Raw genomic sequence first — 11,961 nt, forward strand, 5'->3', positions numbered from 1 at the left:
GAGGACAAAGCCATTGCCTTCCTCAGTGCCAAGTCTGACTTGGGATTGTAAAGCTAGCGGAGTGATTTATTTGTATTCTCCAAGGCCAGCCCTCAATATTCTATTGTCAAAAAATGTTCAGTTTCCTGCAAAGGAAGAACAAGCAGAAGTGAACATGAGTGGTGGAGCACAGAAGGAGGAGGGCTTCAGGCACCAGCAGGACCTCTGTGAAGGAGAAGGCTAGTCGTGGCAGGATATTGGGCAGAGCATCTGCCTTCAGGGCTTCTTCTGCTGCAAGGTCACCACTCACTTCACAGCACCGAATTGTTCCTCAGTGGTTGCATTAGTTCATACCTTAGGAAGAGTGAACGGGATCGGCTCAGATGCTCAGAGACCTCCTGAAACAAATAAAAAAGTGTTTGACTAATGTGTTTTTGAGATCACGGTCATGATGCTCAGTAAGGCCAGAAATGCATTGATACTATAGTATTAATTTCCTTCTCTCTGCAGTAGATATTTACAAATGTGCAGTTGTAAATTAAACTTTCAGATGCTTAGTCTGATCTGCAAGAAATGGCTTGATTAGCAGCAGTGCTCAGTATCAGTACTTCCTGGTATAAAACTAGCAATGTGCCACAGAGCTAAAAAAAGCCTCCAAGCAGAAGCAGGGAATTTGCAACACAATGTTTCCAGGTGTCTCCAAGAAGCTGAATATGCTCTGTGAGATGGTGGAAAACCAAAAGAAAAGAAAAAAAAAAAAAGGAAATGTCATTCTGTTGTTCCTGCCAGCATAATGTGAGGAGAGGAATACCTTCCAAACCTGGCAGTTGGTTTAACCCTAATAAAATCAGAAAGACAAGGTTACCACACAAGTGAATTTTCATGCTTTTAGAAGAACTTCCAAAATACTATCTATGGAGTCCAAACTTCAGTGGTTCAGAAGATGATGATAACTGCCAGAGGGTTAATATATCGAGGTGTGAAAACCCTTTATTGGCCTTTCTGAGCAAACAGCAGTAATCCAGTACGCCTTTAAGTTGCTATGTGTCTGTAGCAAAGGTCATACCTGTGGGTGGGACCTCATATTACTCAAACAGCTATGACCAAAGTATTTATTTCTATTTCTCGTGCTGTCAATTATTTCCCCTTTATAGAATCTCAGAGTGGTAGGAGTTGGAAGTGATCTCTGGAGATCATCTAGTCCAACCCCCCTGCTAGAGCAGCATCACCTAGAGCAGGTTGCACAGGATCACGTCCAAGAGAGAAGTGTCCAGAGAAGGACACTCCACAATTGCTCTGGGCAGCCTGTTCCAGTGTTCTGTCACCCTCACAGTAAAGAAGTTTTTCCTCATATTGAGATGGAACTTCCTGGGTTCCAGTTTGTGCCCATTGCCCCTTGTCCTGTCACTGGGCACCGCTGAAAAGAGTCTGGCCCCATCCTCTTGACACCCACCATTTAGATACTGGGAGAACACATCAAAGGAATTCCAGCCACCCCAGCCAATAAGTCAGCCTCATCGGTGGCACAACTGAAATGCCTCTGTGCAAATGCACGGAGCATGGCGAATAAACAAGAGGAGTTGGAGATGTGTGTGTGCCTGCAAGGCTGTGACCTTATTGGCATTACAGAGACATGGTGGGATAGCTCCTATGACTGGAGTGTTGGGAAGGAAGGGTACAGACTCTTTATGAAGGACAGGCAGGGCAGATGAGGAGGGGGCATCGCCCTCTATGTCAATGACCAGCTGGAGTGCATGGAGCTCCACCTGGGGATGGACAAGGAGCTGACTGAGAGCTTATGGGTCAGGGTTAAAGGGAGGGCTGGGGCAGGGGACATCATAGCAGGGGTCTGCTACAGGCCACCTGACCAGGGGGATCGAGCAGACGAGGCCCTCTATAGGCAGATAGGAGCAGCCTCATGTTCACAAGCCTTGGTCCTCATGGAGGACTTCAGTCATCCTGTTATCTGTTGGAGGGCCAACACAGCAGAGCACAAGCAATCCAGGAACTTCCTGGAATGTGTCGATGACAACTTTCTCCTCCAAGTGACAGAGGAGTCCATAAGAAGACGTGCCATGCCAAACCTTGTTCTCACCAACAAGGAGGGCCTTGGCAGGGGATGTGAAGCTCAAGGGCAGCCTTGGCTGCAGTGACCACAAAATGGTGGGATTCAGGATCCTCAGGACAGCGAGGAGGGAGCACAACAAGCTCACTACCCTGGACTTCAGGAGAGCAGACTTTGACCTCTTCAGGGACCTGCTTGGTAGAATACCATGGGACAAAGCCCTGGAAGGAAGGGGGGGCCAAGACAGCTTGCTAATATTCAAGGGTCACCTCCTCCAAGCTCAGGAGCAATGCATCCCAACAAAGAGGAAGTCAAGCAAAAACACCAAGAGGCCCCCATGGATGAACAAGGACCTCCTGGGCAAAGTCAAACAAAAGAGGAAGCCTACAGAGGGTGGAAGCAAGGGCAGGTAGCCTGGGAGGAATACAGAGAATACTGAGCAGCCAGGGATCAGGTTAGGAAAGCCAAAGCCCTGACAGAAATTAGTCTGGCCAGGGGTGTCAAGGACAACAAGGAAAGCTTCTATAGGTATGTTAGTGAGAAAAGGAGGACAAGGGAAAATGTGGGTCCCCTTTGGAATGAAACTGGCAACCTGGTAACCCAGGATATGGAGAAGGCTGAAGTACTCAATGACTTCTTTGCCTCAGTCTTCACTGGCAAATGCTTGAGCCACACTGCCCAGGTCACAGAAGGCAGGGGCTGGGAGAGTCCAGAACCACACACTGTAGGAGAAGATCAGGTTTGAGACCATCTAAGGAACCTGAAGGTGCATAAGTCCATGGGACCTGATGAGATGCATTCGCGGGTCTTGAGGAAACTGGCGGGTGAAGTGGCCAGGCCACTCGCCATCATATTTGAGAAGTCCTGGCAGTTTGGTGAAGTTCCCATCAACTGGAAAAGGGGAAACATAACCCCCATTTTTAAGAAGGGAAAAAAGGAAGACCCAGGGAACTACAGGCCAGTCAGTCTCACCTCTGTGCCTGGCAAGATTATGGAGCAGATCCTCCTGGAGACTTTGCTCAGGCACATGGAAAATAAGGAGGTGATTGGTGACAGCCAACACAGCTTCACTAAGGGCAAATCATGCCTGACAAATTTGGTGGCCTTCTATGATGGCGTTTCAGCGTTGGTGGATAAGGGAAGAGCAGCTGACATTATCTACCTGGACTTGTGCAAGGCATTTGGCACTGTCCCACATGACATCCTTGTCTCTAAATTGGAGAGACACGGATTCGATGGATGGACCACTCGGTGGATAAGGAATTGGCTGGATGGTCTCACTCAGAGAGTTGCAGTTAACGGCTCAATGTCCAAGTGGAGAACAGTGACAAGTGGCATTCCTCAGAGGTCAGTACTGGGACTGGCACTGTTCAATATCTTTGTCAGCGACATGGACAGCGGGATCGAGTGCACCCTCAGCAAGTTTGCCGATGACACCAAACTGTGTGGTGTGGTCGACATGCTGGAGGGAAAGGATGCCATCCAGAGGGACCTTGACAGGCTGAAGAGGTGGGCCCCGTGCGAACCGCATGAAGTTCAACAAGGCCAAGTGCAAGGTCCTGCACGTGGGTCAGGGCAATCCCAAGCATGCTGGGCGAGGAATGGATTGAGAGCAGCCCTGAGGAGAAGGACTTGGGGGTATTGATTGATGAGAAGCTCAACATGAGCCGGCAGTGTGCGCTTGCAGCCCAGAAAGCCAACCGTGTCCTGGGCTGCATCAAAAGAGGTGTGACCAGCAGGTCGAGGGAGGTGATCCTGCCCCTCTACTCCGCTCTCGTGAGACCCCACCTGGACTACTGCGTCCAGCTCTGGGGGCCCCAGTACAGGAGAGACATGGAGCTGTTGGAGAGAGTCCAGAGGAGGGCCATGAAGCTGATCAGAGGGCTGGAGCACCTCTCCTATGAGGCCAGGCTGAGAGATTGGGATTGTTAGAATTGTTCAGCCTGGAGAAGAAAAGGCTCCAGGGAGATCTAATTGTGGCTTACCAGTACCTGAAGGGGGCCTACAGGAAAGCTGGAGAGGGACTGTTTATGAGGGAGTGTAGTGACAGGACAAGGGGTAATGAGTTTAAGCTGAAGGAGGGTCGATTAGATTAGATGTTAGAAAGACATTCTTTACTGTTAGAGTGGTGAGGTACTGGAACAGGTTGCCCAGAGAGGTTGTGGATGCCCCATCCCTGGAAGTGTTTAAGACCAGGTTGGATGGGGCTTTGGGCGACTCGGTCTAGTGGAGGGTGTCCCTGCCTGCAGCAGGGGGGTTGGAACTAGGTGATCTTTGAGGTCCCTTCCAACCCAAACCATTCTATGATTCTATGATTCGATGATTCTATATATGACCAGATTCATCAAGGGTAGTCATCTAGAAACTTCACAGTTTCTTCGGAATACTTTGCAGAAGGACTCCAGGATATACACCAGGTGACAGAGAGGTGGACAGAACAACAGGGAGCTAGCTTCCTACAGATGTCTCCCAGGATACAGATTTCAGCATAACAATTCTGTAGCATGACAGTATTACAGTAGTGGTGTCTGCTGGATGTATTCCTCCCCTAGTTTATCTCGCCGAGACAAGTGTCTTGAGAGAACAGGCACATAGTTTGCAATGTTTCACAACTCTCTTTTGGCTTGTCTGACACTTGAAACACAAGACGTACCTCTGGTAACACCAACTCCAGTGCCACACTGAACAATTTTATTCAGCATAAAATACAAATTTGGACTGAGGTAGAAGTCACTGAAATGGAAAAATATGGAAAAAATAGGAAAAACAGGCAGGTTAGAGAGAAGAAAGAGGAGCACAGAAGAAGGAAAGTTAGATTAGACATCATAGAAAACAAAAAGGGACAAGGTTTGAATCAGCCAAGATCCCAACTTGCAAATCTCTGAGGATTTTACAGGTACTGAGTTTTCTATTCTCTGGCTAAATGATCTATTGGAAAGAGGTGAGAATCACCCAGTGGAGGTCTGGAAGCAAGGGAGAAGGCAAAACTTAAATGTGACTAAAAGCTTGGGGCTCATGCCACAGAGGTTTAAGGTCTCAATCTCCACTTACAAGCCACCTCCTGAACTTAATTTGTAATCGTAAATTTTGTGTTAGTTCCAGTGCTGCTGGCACATTTGACAGTAAAAGGAAAATCCACTGTATGTTTGTTTGGATTTAATGGAGTTTTCTCAGTAGATATCTACATTTTTATGGAAAGAAAAAAACACACAGAACCTTTTGAGATTAACTCTGTGAACTTAAAATTTTAAAAAGGGCTAAAACATGTCTCTATGTGTGTATGAATTTATATTTATAAGTCACGCATATTTATATCTACATGCATGCATCATAATGCAATAATGCATATAAAAACAAGCTTGTAGTTACATAAATACACACCCTTGGCAGCATATGAGTTTACAGCTCTGACCAAAAAGCACACCCACGGCCTGTTATCTCTCCCAGCACATTTCCTTTCCTTTCCTCTGCAGGTTACACTGCATCATCATACTTTACTGTGACTCTTGTTCCAAACCAAAACATAAGAGATTAAGGTAAGTGATGATACTCTGCTGCTACTGGGTGAGATTTATGAGTCTGACCTCAAATAACAAAGTGGAATGGCAGCCAACCATGAGGGTGTGTGGGTGCAGCCCTGACTCAGGCAAGGTGGAGAACAGGTAGTTAGTGGGAAGGAGTTATCTGTGTGCTTACTTCAGTATTATTTTTTCTTAGCTAAACAAAATATCCCAATATCCTTGTATTAGAATTATTTCACATTAACTGGTGAGGCTACAGAAATCAGAGAAGTGGATCTAGTATATTTCATGAGGAGTCTGTGTGAAAAAAAGAAAAGCTGCAAGTGAACATATCTGTATTTTGAACTATGATTTTCTACTCTAAAAGCAGTCCTTCTGCAGTCATCTCACACTACTTTGTGTCACAGAATTTCTAGATATTTATCTTTCTGATTTTGTCTTATTTCTACCTCTTTGTTTCAATGCACGTGCTGTGTCAAAGCGGCAGAACAGTAAGTACCCGAAACCAGAAGCAGGAGCCCGGTGGACATCAGAGTGCCCATACTCTCCCTTTGAGAGGCTAAGTCTGGCATACAGTCATCACACAACTGGCAGGGTTTTAAATAGCAAGGGGGATGACAAAACCAGGTGGACTTCACTTGAAAGAAAGCAATGATTCATCTGTTCCTTTTCTATCAGTCATACCGGAAGAAGTATTCAGAGCAGCTCTAGGAACTTTCAGTGCTGAGCTTTTCTTTTCCAAGCACTCAGAGGTTGCTCAATGGTGACCATATGGTTAAACTATCCCTGAAATTCACCTGTCAGCTGTAGCTCCCATGGGAGGTAAAACCTGCATCAGAAGCAGAAAACCTGTCAGAATCAGGCATGACAATCATTGGGCACCATCAAGGATGGACATTTCTTCATAGCAGCCTATATATTGCTGTGGTTTAGACCGGTGACCAAAACAGTGTTGATAGCACACCAAAATTTTACCTGTTGCTGAACAGAGCTTACACAGCGTCAAGGCCTTCTCTGTTTCTGCCTTTGCCACCAAGTGAGTAGGCTGGGGGTGGGCAAGAGGTTGGGAGGGAACACAGCTGGGACAGCTGACACAAACTGACCACAGAGATTTTTCATATCATCTAACAATATGCTCAACAATAAAACTTGGGGAGATTTTTTTTCTGAAGTTGCTGTTGCTTGGGGATTGGCTGGTCATCAGTCTGCTGGTGGTCATCAGTCTTGCCTCTGCAACATTTGGGGTTTCTTTTCTTGTTTTCCCTTTCAACTGTTAAATTGTCTTATCTTGATGCATGGCTTTTCTCACTTTTGCCCTTCCAATTCTCCCCCACCTCCCCATTCCATGGGGAGAGGGAAGAGAGAGTAGCTGTGCGGTGCTCAGCTGCCTGCCAGGGTTAACCCACCTCACCAACTCATGTCCACAGGCAGGCTAGAATTCCACACTACTTGGCCCTCCACAGGTAAGCTGCTAAAGAGGTCTTGTAAGAAGACTCCAGAGATATGGGGTTGCTCTGCCAGGATCTTCATGATTCAGGCCCTCTGTTACTAGGTAAATAGTCCCTCCATCACAGCTAACATTCCTTCGCCTGTCACTGGTGAGGAGCAGGACTGTGAGATAGGAACCTGTGTGTTTAAGCAGCAGTAAGTGCTTTATGGTAGTCCTCATAGCAGAAGCAGGACAATCTTCAGGTGACCATCTATCAGTAGTCTTGATAGCTTTGAACTTGAACGGTCATGGCATGTGGTGCATGTCTGGGGGACACCTGGTACAGCTGTGAGATAACCCTTCAAGGGAAGAGATTTAGGGAATGTAGCTGAAGTTGTGGGTCCTAGCTACCTTTTCCTACGTTGAAGCCATGTTGCTTAGGCCAGTCAGAAGTACAAGGAGGAGCCACACCTGCCGCAGTGATGGTTATGGATTGCGTTCATTGCATCTGAGTTGATATTAAGATAAGTGAGGGATTAGAAGGTGGATATGGGGCTAAGCAGTGTTTGTCAGCAGTAGATGGCAGAAGTGGAAAACAAATGAGATGGAAATCAAGATGTGGCAGGGAACTGTGAGGGTGGAGGGGCAGAACTTATATCCAAAAATCCAGCTGAGCTGTCATGCTTCATGAAGATGAGTACACCCAATGGGGTCAACTGTAAATGCTCATCTTATCCAGGTATGAAAGTGGCTTGAAAATCATCTCCAACTACCCAAATTGTCTTGGCCCAAGTGTTATGGATTAGACATTTGCTGATCAGGATGCTGCTATGGAAAGCCCTCACTATGGGGTAGACCAACAATCCAGATGGTATTTGGAAGCAGAGGGAATTATGATACCATGGCTCAGCAATCTGCCCTGTGACAATTTTCCTGTCTTGTCTTAGAGAAGTTATGCATGATGCTGACAGGGAAGCTCTGCCAGATCTCACTACTACAGTTAACAGAGATTGCATATTTGGAGGCTAACACAGTTACTGCTTGTCTTGTAAGACAGGCAGGGCTGCAGGATGGGGAACATATGCATCTGCACCTTCTTTGCCACAGCCTACTGCCCAATCCACCTTCATCAGAGACACTTAAACTGAGACACTCTGCCTCCCACCACCATGGCTAAAGTTTAAGGATGAACAGAGACATCATTTGGCAGGAAAACTGCCCTTGGTTTAACCAGACCCATGGTAGCAATGGATGCAGCACAAACAAGGCAATGCCAGTCAAAGCACTGTGGCTCTGCATCACATCTCTGGGGCTGCAGGTCAAGAAGCAGAGCTGAGCTGGTCTCCCAAAGCCACTTTGGGGAGATAAAGCTCTGGCTGCACCCAGAGTTTGTTCAGAGCTCTGGGATGCCACCAAGTGACCATCCAGATGTACAGGTGGGGTGACACATACAGTGCATGCTGGCATAGGAGTTCTGATCTGCTGAAGGAAAAGTCCAGGCCAAAACAGTGATAGAGCTCCAACCGCTTCAGTGCCTGACAGACCTGAGTCTCAGCAGGGATGCTCCAGGGAGAGAGACAATAACTAGCAGCACCTTTGTCCAGACAAGAAACAGACTGTGAGGAGAGCAGTCGTCATGCTGTGAGGCACAACACGGGCTTGGGCTGAAGGTGGAGAAGATGTGAACAGACCAGGTAGCCAGAATTGGATGTTGGATGAGGTCTTACTATACGTATCATAGGTAACCTCTAAATGACTGAGTTTAAGCACAAATTTCAGTCCACAGGAGACTAAAATGTCACATGCCTCAAGCAGGGACCAGAAAGGCTACAGTGCATAAGAAACCATAGAGGTGCCACTTGAGACTGGATTCAGGCTCTTCTGTTTCTCTACATGAGAACTACAAGGCATCCAAGTAGCCTTGTAGCTACAGAACATCACCTTTCAGCTTCCAGATCTTTTTCCCAGCCTTATATGCATGTGCCACATGGTTAAATGGCAGTGCTCCAGCCAGCTATGGCAGCAACAAGAGTATTTTCCTGTTTCACGACTTGGCTTTTGAATCTGCTAGTTCAAGAGAGAGGGCTTCTGGTTTCTAACTGACTACTGAGAAATATTGCTCAGCTGCATCATTGATATTTGACCTGTTAGGTCTCATTTGGTATGTTTATTTTTACTATTACATTAGATCCAGCATTCTGTATTTCATTTCCTTGTTCTCCCACACACACCCCCTGGGGAGAACTGAGCCGAATGTGAGGTCTCTTCTTGCTTACTGTTTGACCACAGACTGATTTGCTAGGCAAATGTGACTCAAAAAGAATGGCTTGAAATAAAAATGTCATCATAGTATTATAGATAAGCAGAATCTAGACAACTGATCAGGTGTTCAGAGCCACTTTTTGTGACCAAGTCACAGCAGCTCTTGCCAGGCACTGCCAGGGTGCAGCAAGGGCCGGTTACTCCCTAAGGGATGAGGAGTCAAGTCAAGCAAGATAAAGCAGCCAGCAAGGAAGGAGCCTTGCTAGCTAGGGCCCATCCCAGTATACCTGCGGGCCCAGGGCTAGCAGCCAGGATAAACCAAGAGTCCAGATTTTCAGGTAGGTTCATGCTGATGAGGCAGGTCCTAGGTCAAGCTGGGAAGTCAACCCTCAGGTCCTGTGATGGCAACCAAGGCCGCATGCAGACACAGTGATCACCAGGCTGGTCCATAGAGATGAGACAGGTCTGAGGTCAACCCAGAAAATCAGTTCACAGGTCAGGAAACAGATCAACAGGATCCATGGCTGGCTATGGGCATGGGTGTGAGAGCTGGAGACAAGCACACCTATGCCATAGTTCAAGAAGGGACTAATAGAGCAAACCTGTGCTTAAATGAAGCTCCTGGGCCATCTATGGGCAGTGTGTCAGTGGAAGCCCCAAGTGAGGATGGTTAAGGCAGCTAAGGTTTTTTTAATGACCTCAGGGCCCTGAGAGACACAGACCATAATTGCCTTCAGTTTTTACTGTGAAAATGATTTGGGGTTCTTGCTTGTTTGTGACATAGGAATGTCAAAGCCTTGCTTTGTCCAACAGCTGGTTACAATGCAAAGAAGAGCTGAGTGTGGTAAGCCAAGGCCAACAGGACAATGTAAACAAGAACTAAGTATAATGAGCTTTGGCATGGACAGTGGAGCAACAAGCAACAGAACCATCCCCAAAGCTGATGGGAAGGTATACAGTAATATCATTTGATTGACAGCCTGTGTCAACAACTAGCTACAAAGACCTTCAGCAGTAGAGATTGAGGGGGGGCACTTGGTCCACTTCATAAATTGAACCTAGGGGTTTTACATTGTCTGCATGTCTCTTCCCCCCATAACAACTTGTGTGATCAATTTTCTCTTCCTCTTTAAAACCAGCTTGAAAGCATCAGTTCCTGAACATGTAAGATATAAAGATCCATATCTAAACAAGGGGACACATCTACCAAAGTGGACATTACTTACTTGAGGAGTGCTAGCATTTTGTGAGTTACAGGTTGTCATCTCTTAGTTTCCATAAGCCAGATTCCCTTCAGGCTAGAGTGGTCCAAAACTCTGAGTAATTCTGTTGACTATGTTAAAAGATGAGGAATACAAATGAGAGAAGAATCAGGCCCATTAATAGCTTTAGAGTTTAATTACTAAAATGAGTATAAGTCAATAAATATTTATCCTAGTATTGCAGAAATAATCTAGCATCAGGAACAGGGAATGGAGAGAGGGTCTATTCCCAAGCACTTGGTACTGACAGCAGGGCTTGTACCTCTGGACAGTACAGAGGAGCAAACAACCAGACAGAGGAGCAAACAACCCAGCTTGACTACTACAAAGGATACCACTGCATTCCTACAGTTCTTTGTGCAGCCTAATGTGCCTTGCTTTTCAAGGAGTTTCCAGTGGATGCATCTAGTGGTCCAATTCCAGGACAGGCTTGCAGATAAAAATACTTTCTCACTTCTTTTAGCCAACTGAGTGGAGCTGCTGAAATGCAAGGACCATGGATACTGTATCATTCCACAGTCACACCACTTGGTGGATGGAGGATTTTGATTCTGTTGAATGGAGCATCTGTGGATTTTTTTAAGTTGCTTTTTTAAGATCAAGTGCTGATGTCATTTATATGTTATAGCTCCTACTGAGCCAGTGGAAAATTCTCTAGGCTAGCACAGTCTTTCAAATGCAGTCAGGTGTTTCAGTGATTAATGATGAGACAGTAGTATAGCAAGAACTAGCACTTATTGTGATTAGTTGATCAGTTTAAAACAAAGTCAAGTACTTCTTATTTACATGGCAAGCTGTGAACTTCTGGAATCTGCTGCTCCAGTAAGCTGTGGACACAGATGGCAGGACAGGGGCAAAAGAGATCTGAGAAATTAATGGTAACAAGTCCATAAACAGACACTAAGGGGAAGATGCAGGGTTCCCAACCACAGTCATTGTGGGTATTAAGGTAGTGTGACTGGATCATAATGAACCACAGATAGTGGCCAGGCTTGTCTACTCTCCCTAAAAGCATCTCCTGTTGCCACTACTAGATACAGTGTCTGGACTATGGTCTCTGCCCTGATGGGGCATTTGCCTTGTTGTCAGGTTCACTTTTTTCCCTTTTGCAGCATGAGGTAGGACACAGGGCTAGCTGAGAGGACAGCAAGTCTCTACAGATGTTCCTTTTGGCACCCTGACCTCTTGCCAGAGATTAATTTTTCAAGAGTCAAGGAAATAGCCTGTTTTTATCAAAATGCCTCAGTTGACGTGAGTTACCGTAAATTAATCAACTGTTCCGCTAAGTTAGCAGTCCTTTTTAAGTATCCTTTTCCCATCAGCCTGTGCACCACTGGGCCACATCAGAGGAAGAAAAATGCTAGCAGAGGCCTGGGACCCTGTTCCTCATTCTGGGTGCTGCCTGCCTCCATTTCCACATCCAGAAGTTTCTCATCAGGGATA

Source organism: Balearica regulorum, chromosome 1 (genome assembly GCF_011004875.1).
Source record: "Balearica regulorum gibbericeps isolate bBalReg1 chromosome 1, bBalReg1.pri, whole genome shotgun sequence".
Classification (NCBI taxonomy): Eukaryota; Metazoa; Chordata; class Aves; order Gruiformes; family Gruidae; genus Balearica; species Balearica regulorum.